The sequence below is a fragment of the Canis lupus genome, chromosome 18 (genome assembly GCF_003254725.2).
Source record: "Canis lupus dingo isolate Sandy chromosome 18, ASM325472v2, whole genome shotgun sequence".
In the NCBI taxonomy this organism is placed as follows: Eukaryota; Metazoa; Chordata; class Mammalia; order Carnivora; family Canidae; genus Canis; species Canis lupus.
The window spans coordinates 53,708,037-53,727,954 of NC_064260.1; the positions used below are offsets into that span (position 1 = coordinate 53,708,037).

Here is a 19,918-nt window from a genome sequence, read left to right on the forward strand (position 1 = left end):
TGTTCTTTGCAACTGTGAACCTACAGTTATAGTTCCTGGGCTTTTTTTTAAGACTTTATTTATTTATTTATTTATTTGAGAGGGTGAGAGAGCATAAGTGGGGGGAAGGTGAGGGACAGAGGGAGAGGGAGAAGGAGACTCCCTGCTGAGCAGGGAGCCCAATGCAGAATTTGATCCCAAGACCCTGGAATTGTGACCTGAGGTCAAGGCAGACACTTAACTAACTGAGCCACCCAGGTGCCCCTCCTGGGCTTTTTGGCCACCAAAACGCTGGGTCATAGGCCCACCCAATGGCCTCCTTGCCACTGTCAAGGATCTGCACTCTGGCCTGTGTGATGATACCCCTGGATGAGCATGTCCCCCATTCCTGCTCCTGTCCGGGTCCCTAGTGCTTGCTTCGGCAGCACATATACTATCCTGATCCCTTCCCAGACCCAGCCCCTAACCTGGCCAAAGCCAGCTACTTAGCTAGGTAATAAAGACCCAAGGCTCCTCTAAACCTTTCCCAGCACCCTGTCATCACCTTCTTTTCCTTCCAGGTCACTTATTTCTCCATATCATAATGGCTGCATTAGGAAAGAGCTGTGTGACTAGCTCCATGAACTCCATCCTCATGTACACCGGAGAGCCATATCCCACAAGAATGCAGCAAGTGCGGTGTGGGGTAAGAGTCCTGGGATGGGACAATCAGGCCCTAGAGCCAGAAGGCTTCCAGTCAGAAAAAGCACAAAGGTAAATCAATTCTTTTTTTAAGGCAAGAAAGGAGGACAAAAACATACAACAATTAATACGAATTAAAGACAAAAAAGTAAGATGTTTCAATGATTCCAACTATATCAGTCACCAAAATAAATGTAAACAGGTTAAACCCACCAAGTTAAGAGACAGAGATATTCCAAGTTAATTTTATTTACCACTCCATGCTTTTCAGAGACCTATCTAAAATGTTAGCACAGGGATCCCTGGGTGGCTCAGCGGTTTAGCGCCTGCCTTTGGCCCAGGGCGTGATCCTAGAGTCCCCAGATCAAGTCCCACATCAGGCTCCCTGCATGGAGCCTAATTCTCCCTCTGCCTGTGTCTCTGCCTCTGTGTGTATGTGTGTCTCTCATGAATAAATAATAAAATAAAATAAATCTTTAAAAAAATAATAAAATAAAATGTTAGCACATGAAAATACAAACAAATGGAAAAATATACCAAGCAAATATTAACCAGAAGAAGTTAGGTAGCTATCCTGATAGGAGTCAAAGTACACTTTAAGGCCAAAGACAATACAATGGTTAAGAACATGGCTCTGGGGGCGGCTGGGAGGCTCAGTCAGTTAAGTGTCTGACTCTAGAGCTCAGCTCAAGTCTTGATCTCAGGGTTGTGAGTTCAAACCCCTGGGCTTGGAGACTACTTTTAGAAAAAAGAAAATTTAATATAACTTGATTTTTTTTAAGTTGATTTTTTTAAAAATTGAAGGGGCGCCTGGGTGGCTCAGTGGTTGAGTGTCTGCCTTTGACTCAGGTCATGATCCCGGGGTCTGGGGATCAAGTCCCACATCAGGCTCCCTGCATGGAGCCTGCTTCTCCCTCTGCCTGTGTCTCTGCCTCTCTCTCTCTCTGTGTCTCTCATGAATAAATGGGTAAAATCTTCAGAAAATAAAAATAAAATAAAAAATAAAAATAATTTTAAATTCCAGAGGCACCTGGGTGGCTCAGTGAGTTAAGTATCTACCTTCTGCTTGGGTCATGATTTCAGGGTTCTGGGATTGAGCAAGCCCCCTGAATCCACCCACCCCCATCAGGTACCTGCTCAGTGGGGCGTCTGTTTCTCCCTCTGCCTCTGCCCCTCCCTCCCCACTTATCCTTTCTCTCTCTCTCAAATAAATAAAATATTAAAAAAAAAATTCCAGAGGGCTCCTGGGTGGCTCAGTCAGTTAAGCATCTGCCTTTGGCTCAGGTCTTGTGGGATCAAGCCCCTACTGAGGAGGGAGCCTGCTTCTCCCCGCCTCTGCCTTTTCCCCAACTTGTGCACTCATGCTCTCTCTCTCTCTCTCTCCCTCTGTGTGTGTGTGTGTTTCTCTCTCAAATAAATAAATAAAATCTTTTTAAAAATCCCAATGGAGGGCAGCCCTGGTGGTGCAGCGGTTTAGCGCCACCGTCAGCCCAGGGCGTGATCCTGGAGACCCTGGATCGAGTCCCGCGTTGGGCTCCCTGCATGGAGCCTGCTTCTCCCTCTGCCTGTGTCTCTGCCTCTCTCTCTGTCTCTATGAATAAATAAATAAAATCTTAAAAAAAAAATCCCAATGGATAGTTTCCAAAAACTGGCAAGCAAATTGTCAAATGTGTATAGAAGTGCTATGGGTCAGTCACATGTAACTAATAAAAAAATCTTTTAAGATTTTATTTCTGAGAGACAGAGAGAGAGCACAAGCAGGGGAGTGGAAAAGGGAGAGGGAGAAGTAGACTCCACTCTGAGTGCAGAGCTCAACATGGGGCTCAATCCCAGGACCCTGAGATCTTGATCCAAGCCAAAGTCAGACATTCAACCTACTGAGCCACCCAGGTGCCATAATTCTTTTCTCTATTTTAAAAGTAGGTTCCACACCCAGTCTGGAGTCCATCACAGGGCTTGAACTCACAACCCTGAGATCAAGACCTAAGCTGAGATCAAGAGTTGGACACTTAACAGACTGAGCCACCCAGGCACCCCTAAGCAGTTTTTTTTTGAAAGAATGAATGGGGGACGCCTGAGTGGCTCAGCAGTTAAGTGCCTGACTTCAGCCCAGGGCGTGATCCTGGATCCCAAGATTGAGTCCCACATCAGGCTCCCTGCATGGAGCCTGCTTCTCCCTCTGCCTATGTCTCTGCCTCTCTCTCTGTGCGTCTTTCATGAATTAATGAATAAAATATTAAAAAAAAGAAAAGAATGAAGTAGAAGGATTTGCCCTACCAGAAATCAAGACATATTATAAATTCTTATTATAAAATTGTAGTAATTAAGACAGTGGATGATGGAGCAGGAAAAAACAAATTGCCCAATGGGAAAGAATAAGAAGCTCAGAAACAGACCCACAGAAGAAAGCTGCAGAGGAAGCATTGCAGATGATTGGATAAAACATGGACCGTTCAATAAATAGTATCAGGACATCTACTCACCCATATGCGAAATAAGTAAAATGCAATTCATATTTCAATCTTAAACAAAAATTAATTCCTGCTGAAGTGGAAAGGATTTCTTAAGACATAAAAAAGGGCTAACCAAAACAGGAACATTGATAAATTTTTCTGCTTTGAGTTTTTTTCAGTTCTGGCCATCTGTTTCACTATAAATAATGTGAAAAGAGTAAAAGAAGGTATTTGCAAGGATTTGTATCCAGCATTTATAACGAACTTCTGGAAATCAATTAGAAAAAGGATTTCTATTTCCATTAAAATAACAAAGTAACACTGAAGATAAGCTCAAAAAAGTATAAAGTATTTTAAAATATCCTTAAAAACATCAAAGAGCTGGAATAAGATTAAAGGAAAACTGGGCCAACCATCTAAGGGAAATCAGGAACCCAGAGAGAGTAAGGATCAAAACAAACACTATACAGAATGGAGGAAGTTGTGTGCATGCTCTTTGACCTTGGAATCAACTATGCAGCACAGTACTAGGGGTCCCGGACAGCACTGATCTACAAGGAAAGAAAGAGATATAAGAAATGTAAAAGAGAAGTGTTTAAAATGTCGTTATTTAGAGAGAATATGATCATCTACCTAAATAAACCAATAAAATTAACAAACAATTAAAACTGGGAAGAGAGTTCAGCAAGGATGCTGGATAAAAAATCAAATTACCAGAAGATCAATAGAAATAACCTAGAAGCAATAATCCAGAGAAATAATCTAGAAAACCTTTGAAAATTAAGATACCATTCTGAACAATGCCAAAAGCTAGGTATCACTAGGGAATTGACATAGGACACCTGAGACTTTCATGAGGAGAATTTTTAAAACTCTTTTTAAGATCATGAAGATTATTTTAGTAAGTGGAGAGAGATCCCACACTCTTGTTTAAATGACATAATGTGGGAGCACCTGAGTGGCTCAGATGGTTGAGCATCTGACTTTTGGTTTCGGCTCAGGTCATGATCTCTGGGTTATATCATCAAGCCCCATGTCAGGCCCCAGGTTCAGCATGAACTCTGTTTCTCTCCCTCTCCCTCTGCCCCTCCCCTGTTCTCTCTCTCTCTCAAATAAATAAATCTTTAAAAATAAAAAATAAATGACATAATGTGATAAAGATGCCCATCATCCCCAAGTTAACTTCTAGAAATTCAATGGACTCTAATCAGAATTTCGGTTTGTACTCTAAAATGTGTATAGAAGAGAAAAGACCATAATTGCTAAGTGAATTTTGAAACAGGAAAGCAAGAAGGAGAGACTCACTATACCACCTATTAATACATAGAAGAAAGCTGTACTATGTGAATTGCCTTCTTGATGCAAGAACCAAGCAGAAATGAAGAGAGGGCTTAGAGACAGAGACAGAGAAAGAGAAAGAAGAGACAAAGATATATGGCAAGGATATCAATCTGATGATATTGAAAAGGACTTCTGGGGACACCTGGGTGGCTCAGCAGTTGAGTGTCTGCCCGCAGCTCAGGGTGTGATGCCAGGATCCAGGATCGAGTCCCGCATCAGGCTTCCTGCATGGAGCCTGCTTCTCCCTCTGCCTGTGTCTCTGCCTCTCTCTCTTTCTCTCTGTGTCTCTCATGAATAAATAAATAAAATCTTAAAAAAAGAAAAAGAAAAAGAAAAGGACTTCTGTTTATTAAAGGGCACAATGGGGGATCCCTGGGTGGCTCAGCGGTTTAGTGCCTGCCTTTGGCCCAGGGTGCAATCCTGGAGTCCCGGGATCGAGTCCCACATCGGGCTCCCAGCATGGAAGCCTGCTTCTCCCTCCTCCTGTGTCTCTGCCTCTCTCTCTATGTCTATCATAAATAAATAAATAAATCTTTAAAAAAAAGGGGGGGGGCACAATGGACAAATTTAAAAGACAAATGACAGATTTGGAGAAGGCATTTTCAACATTTAACATTGACAAATGGGATCCCTGGGTGGCGCAGCGGTTTAGCGCCTGCCTTTGGCCCAGGGCACGATCCTGGAGACCCGGAATCGAATCCCACGTCGGGCTCCCGGTGCATGGAGCCTGCTTCTCCCTCTGCTTATGTCTCTGCTTCTCTCTCTCTCTCTGTGTGTGACTATCATAAATAAATAAAAATTAAAAAAGTTTTAACATTGACAAAGTTCTAATATTAAAAATATTAAGGGGGAGCCTCAGTGGCTCAGTAGGCTGAGCATCCGGCTCTTGATTTCGGCTTAGGTCATGATCTTGGGGTGTGGCATCAAGCCCTGTGATGGGCTCCAAGCCCAGTAGGAAGTCTGCTTTGGATTCTCTCTCTCTCCCTTCCCACTGCCCCTCCCTCCTACTCACGTGCCTGCTCATTCTCTCACGCACTCTCACTCTCTCACTCTCGCTCTAAAATAGAGGAATAAACCTTTTTTTATAAAAGATTATTGGGACGCCTGGGTGGCTCAGAGATTGAGTGTCTGCCTTCAGTTTAGGGTGTGATCCTGGGGTTTCAGGATCGAGTCTCACATCGAGCTGCCGGCAGGAAGCCTGCTTCTCCCTCTGCCTGTGTCTCTGCCTCTCTCTCTCTCTCTGTGTCTCTCACAAATAAAAAAATAAAATCTTTTAAAAAAATGTAGAGAAAAAGTGACTAGGTAGTTGCTTAGGTAAGAGGATCAGAATGACCAGGCAGGTCTCCCCAGTAAAGATTAAAGGTAAACAGTAAGTCTGAAGGCCTTCATGAGAATGCAAAGGAACAGGTACACAATAAGAATGGAGGAAAGTTGGGACTGATCATGCAGGGATTTGCAAGGAGGTCAGATTTTATTCTAGCATGATGAGAGGTCACTGTGTGGTTTTAAGCAGAATGTGAAGTGATCAGGACGCCTGGGTGGCTCAGCGGTTAAGCGACTGCCTACAGCCCAGGGCCTGATCCTGGAATCCCAGGATTGAGTCCCACATCAGTCTCTCCGCCTGGAGCCTGCTTCTCTCTCTGCTGTGTCTCTGCCTGTCTCTCTCTCTGTATGTCTCTCGTGAATAAATAAATAAAATCTTAAAAAAAAAAAAAAAAAGTGTGGGCAGCCCCGGTGGCTCAGCAGTTTAGTACCGCCTTCAGTCCAGGGCGTGATCCTAGAGACGCAGGATCCAGTCCCACATCGGGCTCCCTGCATGGAGCCTGCTTCTCCCTCTGCCTGTGTCTCTGCCTCTCTGTGCGTGTGTCTCTCATGAATAAATAAATAAAATCTTTTAAAAAATGAAGTGATCTGAGTTATGGCTTTAAAGATCATTTTGGGGTTGGGGGAGGAGGGAATGGGGGATCTAGGAGGGAATGAAGGAGGGCACTTGTGATGAGCACCAGGCAACGTATTCAGTCACTATATCGTACACTTGAAACTAACAACACTGTATGTTAACTAACTGGAATTAAAAACTTTAAAAAAAGTAATTTAAAACATTAAAGATCATTTTGGCTTCCTCGTGGAGAACAAGCCAGGGACAAAGGGCCAGACACAAGACCAGAAATGGGAAGACGAGACCAGAAGATACTGCAATTGTACCAGCAAAGATGAGAAGGGCTGGAGTGGACTGGCAGGTGGTGGTTAGAGAGAGATCCAGAGAGAGCCTGACTCTGAACATGCTTCAAAGAGTGTCCAAATTCATACCCTGGTTGTAGGAAAATAAGAGAACAGGAGGCATCATCAAGAAGATACTTGAGCCTGAGCAACTGGGTGGTGGTTACAACTGCCACATGCCAGGATGGAGAAATGTGGGAGAGGAGCAGGCCTGGAGACAGAAATGATGAGTTCCTTGACCGTCTAAAATTTGAAAGGCCTTTTAAACAGCCTAATGAAGATTTTGAACAGGAAGCTGGACATGTAGTTTGGTGCTCTGGGGAAAGACTGGTCAGGAAGTTGTTCACAGTCACACAGCAAATGCAAAATTGAGACCAGAACCCAGGCTCCCTGGTTCCAAAACCATTTGCTTCCCACTTTCCTTTCAGCCAAGGTCAGTGCAAGCATTTGGCCCTGTAGGGAATGTGAAAAGAGGGAGCACTGGTAGCAGGCAGAGTTAGAGCACTCGGCAGCCCCAATGACCTCACCAAGGTGTTCCTCCTCCCCACAGGCAGAGTGGTCTGAGCATGAAAATGACCTTGACTGACACAGGCAGGATCCTGGTGGGCCCAATAGCTGAGTTCTACCCCTGCCTGCTTTTCTTCATCTATAGACAGGACCCTGTAGCTGCCTATGTCATCACTGTCCTCCTGCCAGACACTCTGGGCCAGCCACTGCTCAACACAGTATGGGACCTGGGGAGAAGACAGAAAAAGGCCAGACTGAGGGGAGAGGTCAGCTGGGGTCATTTACCTGGACTCTGGTAGAGCCAAGGCCAGAATCCAGGCCTCTTGCCTGCTGAGCCTCCTGGCTCCTGTTCTCACAGGCTGAGTCCCCTAGAATCCTTCCTGGGACTCTCGGCTCTTGGAAACAGTTGGGTGGTTTGGACATAAAGTGGGACAGCTGAGCACAGACACCTAAAAAGAATCCCCCAGTGCTACTCCCAAGCCTTGCTTCTCCTTTCCCCATAGGTAAAAAGAGAAATTGGGGCAGAAGCAGCAGGAGCAGCAGATGGTCTCACTCCAGGCCTCCTGAGGACTGAGAAGAGGTAAAAAGCGGAGAAAGGAGCCCCTGCATCTCATGGATATGGATGCCAAGAGGAGGGCTGGAAAAATGACAGCAGGGGAGGACAGGAGGGACCTATCTCACTGTGATTCCAGAGAAGCACCCGACCTAGGAATCCCTCCCTCCTAGCCAAACCCACCTAAGTCCATTTCATTCAAAAAACTATGCCCAGGGGCACCTGGGGGGCTCAGCCGGTTAAGTAGCCACCTCTTGGTTTGGCTCAGGTAGTGTCTCAGGGTCCTGGGAGCAAGCCCCAAGACGGGCTCTGTGCTCAACGAGGAGTCTGCTTCTCTCCTTCTCTCCTTCTCCCTCTCCCTTTGCCCCTCCCCACTCACTGAGTGCTCGCTCGCTCTCTCGTTCTCTCTCTCTCTCAACAAAATAAATAAATAAATCTTTTTTTTTTTTAAAGTAACTATGCCCAACTTCTCCCATTGTTCCTCTCTGGTCCATCTGCAGTGGCCACTCCACATCAGCCCACTGACGCCTCCAAACAATCATGCAGTGACCATCCATCATCTATGCAGGAAATCCAATGGAATCTACCACAACTAAAACATGAGCTTAGCAAGGTTGTGGGATCTATATCAACACTTTTAAAGAATTGCTCTTTTTTTTTTTTTTTAGTTTTCCCTTTTTTTTTTTTAATTGGAGTTCAATTTGCCAACAGATAGCATAACACCCAGTGCTCATCCCATCAAGTGCCCCCTTCAGTACCCGTCACCCAGTCACCCCCACCCCCCACCCACCTCCCTTTCCACCACCCCTAGTTCATTTCCCAGAGTTAGGAGTCTTCATGGTCTGTCTCCCTCTCTGATATTTCCCACTCATTTTTTCTCCTTTCCCCTTTATTCCCTTTCACTATTTTTTATATTCTCCAAATGAATATGTTTGTCTTTTTCCGATTGACTTATTTCACTCTGCATAATACCCTCCAGTTCCATCCACGTCGAAGCAAATGGTGGGTATTTGTCATTTCTAATGGCTGAGGAATATTCCACTGTATACATAGACCACATCTTCTTGATCCGTTCATCTTTTGATGGACACCGAGGCTCCTTCCACAGTTCTATACACTAGCAATGAACAACTGGAAATTGACATTTAAAAAACAGTATCATTGGGGATCCCTGGATGGCTCAGCAGTTTAGTGCCTGCCTTCGGGCCAGGGCATGATCCCGGGATCCGGGATTGAGTCCCACATCAGGCTCCCTGCATGCAGTCTGCTTCTCCCTCTGCCATGTCTCTGCCTGTCTCTCTCTTGTGTCTCTCATGAATAAATAAATCTTTTTTTAAAAAATACACAAAATACATGGAGAAAGTAAAAAAGGTCAGTTGTCAGAGGTCTGGAAGGAGCAAGAAGGGATGAGGTGGACCACAGGGGGTCCTGTTGTAGAGCAGGAAAACTATTCTGTATGATATGATGTCATGACACATATCAAAATGCTCTGTAATTCATAAGGCAAGTATTATTATTATCCTCAGGAAGAATTACTATTACCCTTGAGGAAGGTAAGACACAGCTAATAAGTAATGGAGCCTACACTTGAACCCAGGTAGTTGACTTGGCAGTAGAATTCATGCACACACACACGCACACACACACACACACACCATACTCCCAACTTCCTCTCCATTTCTCTCTGCTCCCCGCCGGGCTTTTCTTAGTTACAGTGAAAAACCATAGGCATCTGCTCACCCCCCAACTTCCACGGGCCCATCAGTCTTCCCTGGAAGTGGGAGAAGGAGCCTATCAGGAGGCTGTGAAACTCCCTCCCTCCTTGTTTCTCCTCTGGAAACAAGGGAGAAGAGAGGAAGGGGGAGTTGACCAGGGAGGCAGCAAGTCTCTGCTCTCCTAGCCAGGCCCTGGCTGCAGCAGCAGTGTGCATCCTCACACTGTTCAGGAAGTCCAGCTAACCTAGGCTTTACTGCCAGACCCCTCAGCTCTTCTGTGATCTGGCTCCAGTCAGCCCTGAGCTAGCAGGGATGAGGCCCAGGAAGGCAAAAACACAGCCAGGGGAGTCAATGAGATCTGGTCTCACCCTCCTACCCTCGTGCCCTCTCTCCCCCTCAGCCCCTGCTGAGGCACTGATGCCAATGGGGACAACACGTGAAAGACAGATGGAGGATTGCATGACCTGCGGTCCAGATCACACTGAGGATTCCTGGTCCTGGTACCAGTTCTGAGCCTGGTTGGGTGGGGGCAGGGGGCAGTAGAGGTGATGGGGAGTCTGGCAATGGCTGCAGAGAGCAAGTTGGGATGCAAGACTGTGGCTGCCCAGTCGGGAAAGCGCACCTGCCAATCCAAAGCCTGCTCCAGCCCCTTCCTGGGTTAACAGAACTCTACCCTGGCCCAAGGAGCCTGGCTCCATGTGCGTCCAAAAACAAGTACACATGGTCCCAGCCCCAAGAAAGGGAGGAAGAAGGAGGGCTCCGCACCAGGCTCTGCAGGGGTGGGGCAGACATGCCCCCGCAGGATTCACTCCCAGATACCTGTTCTGATCCCTTTGAGCCAAATGTGTTTCTAGATCCACCCTATTCCCTCCCAGGGCTTTTCCTTAGCCTTGGCCCTGCCTTCCAACTTCTGACCGCACCCCCTGGTCCTATCAGCCCCGCCTTCAGAGCCCCCTGAGAACCTGGGCCCGGTTTGATCCTAAGGTTCCATCACCTGGTCCCACTTCTGCTGGGATTGCGGGTACCTACCCGGCCATCTCCTTCAGATTCTCCACTTGCTTCACCTCCCCTGTTACTCAGATGACTGGTTCGGGACTAGCCTCACCCAAAGGAGACACATGATGGCCTCTGCCTGGACCAGTCCCGCCCCCAGGCTCCAGCCCCTGGCCCTCTCCGGACTGAACTGCCTCCCAGCCCAGCCTACATCTCCACCAAGGACAGGGTTTCTGTCCATTGTCTCAGTAAACTCCTGGAGTTCCTATAAGACAAGGCCCACGACCCTCATTTCATAGGCCAGGCCAGTAATGTCCCGTCCAGCACACTGCCACTGCCTCGGGCGGCCTCTGCACCTCTTCTCCCAGGACCATCAATGTGGCTCTCTGTCCCGCCAGATAGCCCACCATTCCAGAAAGATTTTGAGCCACTGACCTCCAGTCCCAGGCTAGAAAAGTATTTGATTTGTTCTAGGAACAGCAAGGCCAGTATGACTGGAGCAGAGTAGTGGGGAGGCAGTAGTAGAAAATGAGGTGGAGGGGGGAGAAGAGGCTGACCACATGGGACCTTGTAGGTCATTAGAAGACCTGGAACTTTACTCTGAGAAATATGTAGAGTTGTTAGAACATTTTGAACAGAGGAAGGACATGATTTTACTTATGTATCAAAAGGAACTTTCTGAATGCTGTGCTGAGAACAGACGGTGGAGGAGTCCGGGTAGAAACAAGAATGCCAGTATGGAGGCAGTAATCCAGGTAAGAGATGACACTGGCCAAGACCAGAGTGGCAACACCCTGGATAGAGTTAAGGAAGAGACAACAAGATTGCCTAATAAATTTGTTTTGGGATTACGAGAGAAAGAATGGAATCAAGGGGACACCTGGTGGGGGCTCAGTGGTTGAACGTCGCCTTCCACTCAGGTCATGATCCCATGATCCCATGGTCCTGGGATCAAGTCCCACATCAGGCTCTCCATGGGGAGCCTGCTTCTCCCTCTGCCTCTGTCTCTGCCTCTCTGTGTCTCTCATGAATAAATAATAAAATCTTAAAAAAAAAAGAAGAAGAAGAAAATAATAGAATCAAGGCTGACCACAAGAATTTGGGCCTGTGAGCTACTAGAAGGAGAGGGTTGCCATCAACTGAGATGGGCAATGCTCCAAAGAGGTCAGGTTTGGGGTTTGAGATGAGTCATGTCTGAGATGATTCTAGATTTCCCAGTTGGAGCTGGCAAGCAGCAGTAACGACAGGGACAATAATCATAGCTCCAGTCATCATGTTCAAACTGAGCCCAGCACCTTCCAGACACTTCACATATCTGAACTCATTTAATCTGCATGAGAGCCTGATGAGGTTGAGCTATTGTCACCCCCATTTTACAGATGAGAAAACACTGGGTATACAAGGCTGGTATTCAGAAGAGAGGCTGGGCTGGAGACAAATGTGAGACTCATCAGTGCATGGGCGGCATGAATTCACCTGGGAGTGGGTGTGAAGGTCCGAGGACTGAGCCCAGACACTCCAAAGTTTAGAGTAGGGAGATGAGGAACGTCAGCAAAGGGAAATGAGGACAAAAGCCAGAGAGAGAGGAGGAGAACCAAGAGGGGGGTGTCCTCAGAGAATAAGCACAGAAAGTATTTCTAGAAGGAGGAAGTAATGAAGAGAAACCACTTCCATAAACTGTCAACTGAGATTATAATACAAAGAGACTATCTGGGTGTGAGTACCAGCTACTGGATGGCTGTGTAGCCCTCAGCAAGTCACACAGCCTCAGCTTCCACATCTATAAAATGGTTCCTTTCACCCTGTGACTGGCCCTTGTCCCCAGCCTCATCCCAGGACCACCTGCTGAGTCAGGCCTACAACTCTACCACCCCACCATCTCTTGGCCTCTGCCCCTGCCTCTGCTTCCCACCTCCCGTCACTTACCTGACTAGAACGTTTTAGTTCATACTCTATTTTTTTTTTGCCTCGAAAGGGTTCCCTCGCCTTGGACCAAGATTGTGTTGGGGGAGGAGGATTTTAATGTAAACACTGTGCGGTGCACTCCTCACCAGGCAATATTTGTAATCACTCCCCTGCGGCCCTGGCCGTCCTTTGACTCTGGCTCTGGCCCAAAAACCAAGTGGGTTGCAGAAGCAGCTGGGACAGGGAAACTGTCACCTGCTAACCATATAGAACCCAAACTCCTGGAAACAGCTCTGAAGAGGAAGTCTGAGAGCCATGAATGGGAAGTGGGATCAGGGCTTGGAGATGAGGTTCAAAGTACAGGATCTAGAGGTGGGAGCCTGTATACTTGGGGCCAGAGGCCTCATAGTAGGCTCAGGAATGAGGCCCGTTGACTGAGGAACGGAGGCTGGGCCTGGGATTGGGAACCAGGAAACCCCACCCAGGGCTATGGGCGGCCATCACACTGACCCCTGCCAGGAGAGCCCAGGTGGCATTCTTCAGATCCTCTGGGAACCAAAAAGGATCTGGGAAAGGGGCAGGGAACGGACTAAGTTTCAACCATCTAGGGCTGAGTCACGGATATTTGAGGGAAGCCAGGCACACACTAAGGAAAGTAGGGTGAGGGGTCCTGGGATGAGGAGTGTCCAGAAAAGCTTGGAGCCAGGGAAAGGGGCCCTTGATGGGGACAGGAGTCCAGGTCTGAAGGGTAGAGAGAAGGCCTGGTATTATCACGTGTGGGAGCTGGAGGGCTTCCACACAAGCTTGTGCACTGTGACTCAAGTATGCTCCTCGGATGCCAGTCCTAAGAGATGCTCAGGTAAAAAAAAAAAAAAAAAAAAAAAAATCTGTCAGGGCACCTGGGTGGCTCCGTCGGTTAAGCCACCGACTTTTGGGTTCAGCTCAAGTTATGATCCCACAGTCGTGGGATCAAGCCCCACGCATTTGGCTCTGTGCTCAGTATAGAATCTGCTTCAGATTCTCTCTTTGCCCCTCCTCACTCGTGTTGTCTCTCTCTCAAATAAATAAATAAATAAAATCCTTACCAAAAATTCTGGTGGTGAAATAAGTTTGGGAAATCTGCATGTTTTCTCTGTCTCTCAGAGATCCTTAGTGCATATTTGCCATTTAAAGGTTCTGATAGGTTCCTGCAGTAAAGAAAGCCTAATTTCCTGTTTTCTCGTGGAGGCCTTTTTTCTTATAATTTACACCTACTAATGTCTTGCAAAATAGACTTTGAGGAATACTAGGCTAGACTCACCTCCTGTTTTACTTCTGAAAAACCAAAGCTCGGAGAAGAGGAGTGATCTGGTGAAGGTCTCTGAGCCAGGAGAATCAGAACTGAGTCAAACCCCAGGTATCCCATCTGCAAAGAACATCAGAGCTGAAAGAGTCCTTTGGGACCATCTAGTCCATCTTTACCTCTATCCCCGTCCCATTTATAGATGGGTAAACTGAGGCTGGGAGAGAGACCATGATTCCTTTCCTCCCACAAGATTCTAGACTGGGCCCCCAACCTGACTCAGTCTGGTGCCCTGACATCCTACAGAAGCCCCGGAACCAGATCATCCTCTTCAGCCTGCCCTATACCCTCCCCAATGAGGCCAGCTTCCATTGACCATCCCTGTGCTTTTCTTCACCTTTTTTTCTTATTCCCAGGAAATTCCTGAACTCTGGGTACACCCTATCTCCTAACTAGATCATCCTATCTTCTCAACTTGCTCATCAACCCCACGGCTTCTGGGCTTTGGTTTCTTTTGTGCCCTGCCTGGTGTTTTTAGCACAGTGCTGGGCCTAGACTCTAGACTGTTCCCTTAGGATGGGTCTGAATTATCAACCTGGAGGAAGTACGGCATACTATATAGACCGTACTGTGTGGTTTTTAGAGTGACTATTGTTTAAAACTCCGGAAGCCTATCCCTGGAATGTAGGTCAAGGGAGCAAAGGCTCCCCTATAAGAAGGGCTGCGCTGGGCCTGGGTTTTTATCCCTGTCTTCTCACACCCCGGGTGGCTTGCAGACTCACCTCCTTGGCTGGTGGTGGCAGGAAAGCTAGAGCAGGCTGGACTTAGACGTGGGCTCAAGGAAAAGGGCCACAGGCCTAGGAGGAACACATACCCTTCCCCACCCCACCCCACCCCACCCCCCAGAACTAAGCAACTTGAGGCCCAGGCAGGGCAGCTTCCCACCTTCCACGGCTCAGAGCCAGCCTGGCTTCTTCCTTCCTCCCAGGACTGCCGCCAGTAGGCACCCAGCCTCTCCCTTCCTGAGCCTCCCGCCCTCCGTGGAAAGGGCAAGGGCAAGAAAGGCAGTGAGGTTCGTCCCCAGCCCCTGAGGGCCACAAGCTCCGCAGCCCTGCTGGCCCGGCACAGGGCTTCTGGCCTTCTGGGGGCTCCGGCTGCCAGCAAACTCCTGAAGCGCCCCGGGGAGAGGCGGCTCTAGCGGGAGGCCCCTCCCCGCCCCTCCCCGCCCCTCCCCCGCCCCGAGCCCCAGCCGCCGAGCTCCGGCCCTAACTCGATTGTGCGCCGTTAATCACAGAGTGTGCGGACGCGCCGAGTAAACAGGCCGCCTCCGAGGTCGCCCGAAGTCATCAATCCCTGCCCGGGTCAGGCCTTCAGCGGCTGGGGCTGGCAGGAGGCGCCAAGGGGCGAAGAAGGGCGGGGGGCGACCTTGGCAGCAAGACTGGTTGCTCACAGTCAGAAATAAGGGGCAGAAGGGGAAGGCGGTGTGGATACCTTCATACTGGGGACCTTTAGGATAGAGGCAACAGCAATAATGGGGAGTCTACTGGCCTCGCTCTGGCACCTACTAGCCGAGCGACCTTAAACAGATTACTGAACCTCTCAGTACCACAGGTTCCTTTTCTATGAAATGGGTCTAATAATTCTACCTATTTCATTAGGTCATTACAAAAATTAAATTGGTTTAAAAAAAAAAACATGTAAGGGATGCCTCTTTGTGTGTGTGCCTCATGAATAAATAAATAAAATCTTTTTAAAAATACATGTAAAACACTGAGAATAGAGCTCCCTGTTTGTTAAATAAATGGGGCAGCAGAATGAAAAGCTGGGGGAGACGCTGGCTTAGCCAATTCTCAGGATATCCCTCTTTCTTATTTTTTTTTAAGATCTTATTTATTCATGAGAGACAGAAAGAAAGAGATGCAGAGACACAGGCAGAGGGAGAAGCAGGCTCCACGCAGGGACCCTGACGCGGGACTCAATCCGGGACTCTAGGATCACCCCCTGGGCCAAAGGCGGTGCTGAACCGCTGAGCCACCCGGGCTGCCCTATCCCTCCTTCTATATATGGCCCAGAGTTCTCAACTAGTTAGGCTCCACGCCGGGGCCAAGATCTACAAACTGTGAAGGAGTCCAGATGGCAGACTGAGTTAACCGAACCTCTCTGGGCCTCAGTTTTCTACCTGGAAAATGGAAATCCTCACAGCACCGTGCCCAGGGGGATGTTCCTGGGCACGTAGAGAAAAGCGCAGGTAAAGCGCTCATCAATGTGCCTTGCAAATGCCGCAGTGAAGGGTAGCCCACCCCGATTTCCTCCTGAGAATCGGATCTTCACCATCCCTCACGCGCCCCTGCCCACCCGCGGCCCGCGCCGTAGGCCTGCCGGGCACCACCGCGCCCCGCCCCCCCGCCCCTCCCGGCCGGAGCCCCGTGGCCAGAGGGCGTGGCGGAGGTGCGGAGCGCGGGGGGGACGTGACGCGCGCCCGGGGCAGCGGAGGACTGCGGAGGACTGCGGGGATCCGCGGCTCCAGCCTCCCCACGCCGCAGGCCGAGAGGCCCACCGACGTACTCGCTGCGCCCGCGCCCGGGGCGAGGGTCTCGCTGAGAGGTTGGCAGGAGGGAGAGCGGGCTTAGGCCCCACCGCCCTGCTCGGTCCCACTCCTCGCCACCGTGGGCTTCCAGCCTCGGCGTCCGTTCGGGTGGGGACTCCAGGAAAGGGTTTACACGCTCACGGGGGTCCGGGGGTTGGGGGGATGCTACGAGGCAAGAAAGCCAACTTAGCCGGCCCGGGACAGGGTCCCCGAAATCGGCCCTGCCTCCCGCGGGTGTCTCGTCGGGTGCGTGGACTCAGCTGCAGGGGGCTGGAAAGAAGCCTTTGGGGACCCGGCCCGAGGCGCCCCCCAAAGCTCTGCACCGCTTCTCCCCAGGAGTCTCACGTTGGGTCAGGACGAGGGACAGGGCGCATACACCAGACAGCGGAAAACTTGGGGCCCCGGTGCCCACTGACCAAGCGAAGCAAAGTCGACGCCGCTAATGAGATTTTTCAAGCCGTTTTTGGCCGTAGAGGTTTGAGTGCGAGGCACGGACCTCCGCAGCGCTGGGGCAGGCGCCTCTTCCCTCGGTCTGGGACAGAGAGCGCTTAGGAACGCCCAGCCCGAACGCCGCTGCCCCCCGAGGCCCCGCGCAACCGCGATCCACAGACTCGTCCAGGATGCGTCGCCTCGGATCCCAGCATTCAACACCCCCCGACTCCTGCTGCCCCACCCGCCAGAGGGACGAGGGGGCGCTCTGCCCAGGTCCAGGCCGCGAAAGGTCCAGCCAGAACCCACCCATTCTCGGGAAGCCGACCTCGAGGCTGCGGGGCGGGTAGGGCTGGGCTGCCCGGAGCCCCGCCCCCGCCCCGCCCCGCCCCCGCCCCCGCCCGAGGGTGCTGCGCAGAGCCCCGCCCCGGAGGTGAGGCGCCCGGTACTTGGAGGAAGATTGTTCCTCGGAGCCCCGAACTGCAGAACCGGATCGGAAAACGTTGATTTCCTGTCCCAAGATGATGCCTTTTGTTGTGGCCACTTTCCCCCCCTCGCCCCGGCCCCGGGTGTCCGGGACTCAGAGGCCGGTTACTAGGCCTGACTTCCCCGCAGCCCCGCCCTGGATTTTAGTTTCTTCTTTTATCTGGGAATTTCTCCCAGAGTATCCCCCACCCCACCCCCCACGTTGGGGAGGTGAGGGAAGAGGCTGAGGGCCTGCAGCAGCGGTGGGGCGGCGGGGGGCAAGGAGGGGTGCCTGCAGGGCGACTAACTGCCTCCCTCCCCCCCACCTTCGGGCTCGAAATCGAGGTCACCTCCCACAGCGGGTGAGACCCCCCCAACCCACACCCATTCCCCAGGAAGCTGAAGACCAGCCAGTTCGACCTCATAGGTCTGGTGGGAACGAGAAGGATCGCCCACTGCAGCCTCTTCCCAGGACGGAGGAAGCTATGCTGAGAAGTGGCACATGTATCTGGGTTCGAGCCTCTGACGCGGGTCCAGGCTGAGGGGGACGGTCTACACGGAGGGGCTGCCGGCGCAGAGCACCAGCACCAGCACCAGCACCAGCAGCAGCACCAGCACACGCCCAGAGTGCGCTCACTTCCTGTCCCCACCCCACGCAGCCCTCAGGCAGGATCCCCTGCCTTTAACACATGCACGCTGCCCCACGTACCACGACAGGTCCCTAGCATCCCCTGTGACCCCCACCCTGACCCCAGCCCGGGGATGGCCCAGTCGCGCTGACTGCACCCTCCACGGAGCCCTGGGGTTGCCGCCACGGGTAAACCTACTCATCTGTAAAATGGGAATAACAGAAACTCCCTCGGGGAGTCGTGAGAGATGCACGAGCTAAAGAATGTAGAGCGTTTAGCAGCGCCCGCGCGTAGTGAGTCGCCGCTCGAGTTGTAGCCATCGGCGGTCGTGGCTTTCGCGGGTGGCGAGCGACCGCGCCACGCTTAACCTACCGCCAAGGGTCGACCACCCCGGCGGGGAGGTTATTTCTGACTGCAGTGACAAGGATGGAGGCAAAGACCTAGAGGGGGGCACTAACTTGCTCAGAGAGGTTCAACTGGGAAGAGGCAGAGTTGGATTCGCGCCCAAGGGCAGCTTCGCTCCTCCCGCGCGTGAGGCTGAGAGAAGGGGCCCACCCCGCGCGCGGACAGCCCCGCGTCCCTTCGGCGGCCCGGCCCGGAGCCGCGCATCCTCAGCCAAGAGACCCAAAATAGCAACCAGCAGGAGCCGAGCCGCAGGTGTCCCGCGCCAGCCGGCGTCCCAGCCGGCCAGAGAGAGGCGGCGAGTGGCTGAGGTCAGGCCGGGCCGCTCCCCGCGGCTGGGGGTCGAGCGGGGGTGGGGCCGGACCCCCACGTGCGCCGCCTGCGGCTGCTTAGCCGAGCCCTTTGTCGCGAGCAGCAGCGTTCGTGCCTCACTCGGCGGCTTAAAATAAAGACAATGTTCCCAGCCTCCCTGCGGCTAAATCCGGCGCGGGTGCGGGGGCGGTGAGAGAGCCGGGTGGGAGAGCTGCTCCCGGCCCTGCCTCCCTTCCTGCCTCAGTTTCCCCATCTGGGAAGGGGACCGAGCCAAGTCTGGGCGGGCAAGAGTCAGACAGGCTGGAGGGAGAGGGGGTGGGCATCATCCCCCTGCCCCCGCGGCCTCACGGCCCCAGCGAGGAAGCCGCCTGGGACCGAGGGGGGCACCCGTGAAGAGGCAAGGGAAAGCTGGACACCCTCCCCTCTCGCCTACAAAATAAGTGTTTTTATTTCTAAAGGGACGTGTGCAGAGGCGGTGGGAGAAGAGAAAAGGGAGACCAAGGAGATTGGGGGGAGGGGGCAAGGAGAGAGCCTGATTCAGACTCGGAAATGGATGTGGAGCGTGGAGGCCTGACACCCCCACACTCAGCCACGTGTACGCGCGCAAGTACACGCAGCCGCGACCACAACCCGGGGACCGCCCAGCAGGGGGCAGCCCGAGTCAGCGCCCACGGGCTGGGGACCGGCGCAGTTCTGACCCCACCCCTGACCCGCTGGTGGGCCCTGGGGTGCGAGGGGGTGCTCGGATTCCTCTCCAAGCTGCAGTGTCTCCTCAACTTCAGAAAGGAGGTGGACTGGTTGCTTGCTCAACCCTCAGCTGCCTTAGAGAAGCAGAGATCCCCCACATGTACCTGCCACGTGTGCCCACCACCTGCCTCCCATGGCTGCTGGTGAGGCCCCAGGGACCCCAGTTTCTGTGCCACCTGGCTCCGTTGGCACCTGGGCTCCAGCCTGAGGAAGCCCTGGGTTACCCTCAGGTTTGGGGAATGAGAAGGGGTGCTCGGTGGGGAAATGGGCAGGTGAAAGTGGTGGAGCAGGTCCCCACTCCCTGGCTTAGAGCCACTGGACCTGAGTCCAAACATTTGCCCCCCGTGTGTGAATCACGCCTCTGCTCTTCAGTTTCCTCATCTGCATAATGGGATTAAGTAGATGGATCCCTGTGCATCCTACCTTCCACCCCAGAGCTTCAGCATGGCCCAGGGGGGCAGAGGACACAGCAGCCCAGCAGAAGTCTCCCCAGCATCTGTCCCTGGTCAGCTCCCCAGGAGGTCTCTAGGGCCAGGTGAGGGCGGTGCAGAACCCACAGTCTCTATGGTAAAGGGCCCCCAGGGGTTCTATCTCTGAGGAAACTCAACCAGAAAACCAGAAAGGGTGAGGGGCGGTGCAGGGGGTATTAACCAAGCAGTGGGGCTAAAGGAGTTGGGGAAGAAGGGCAAGTTTGTCACTTCCCAGGTACACACCTGTG

The 19,918-nt window shown here is 51.6% G+C and overlaps 1 long non-coding RNA gene across 5 annotated transcripts in view; it reads right to left on the reverse strand.

Annotated features, from left to right (window-relative positions):
* LOC112659398 (uncharacterized) overlaps window positions 1-14,837 on the reverse strand; it is a 74,887-nt gene extending 60,050 nt beyond the window's left edge. For 4 of the 5 annotated variants that reach the window (XR_004806749.2, XR_004806747.2, XR_003136327.3 and 1 more), the window contains exons 1-2: window positions 14,412-14,527; window positions 13,648-13,752 (exon numbers count right to left, since the gene is read on the reverse strand). This is a non-coding gene — a long non-coding RNA (uncharacterized LOC112659398). Of the gene's footprint in view, window positions 1-13,647; window positions 13,753-14,411; window positions 14,528-14,574 lie in introns of those variants that run through there. The other variant, XR_004806750.2, reaches the window with a different exon arrangement.
* Between the last annotated feature and the right edge of the window lie 5,081 nt (window positions 14,838-19,918).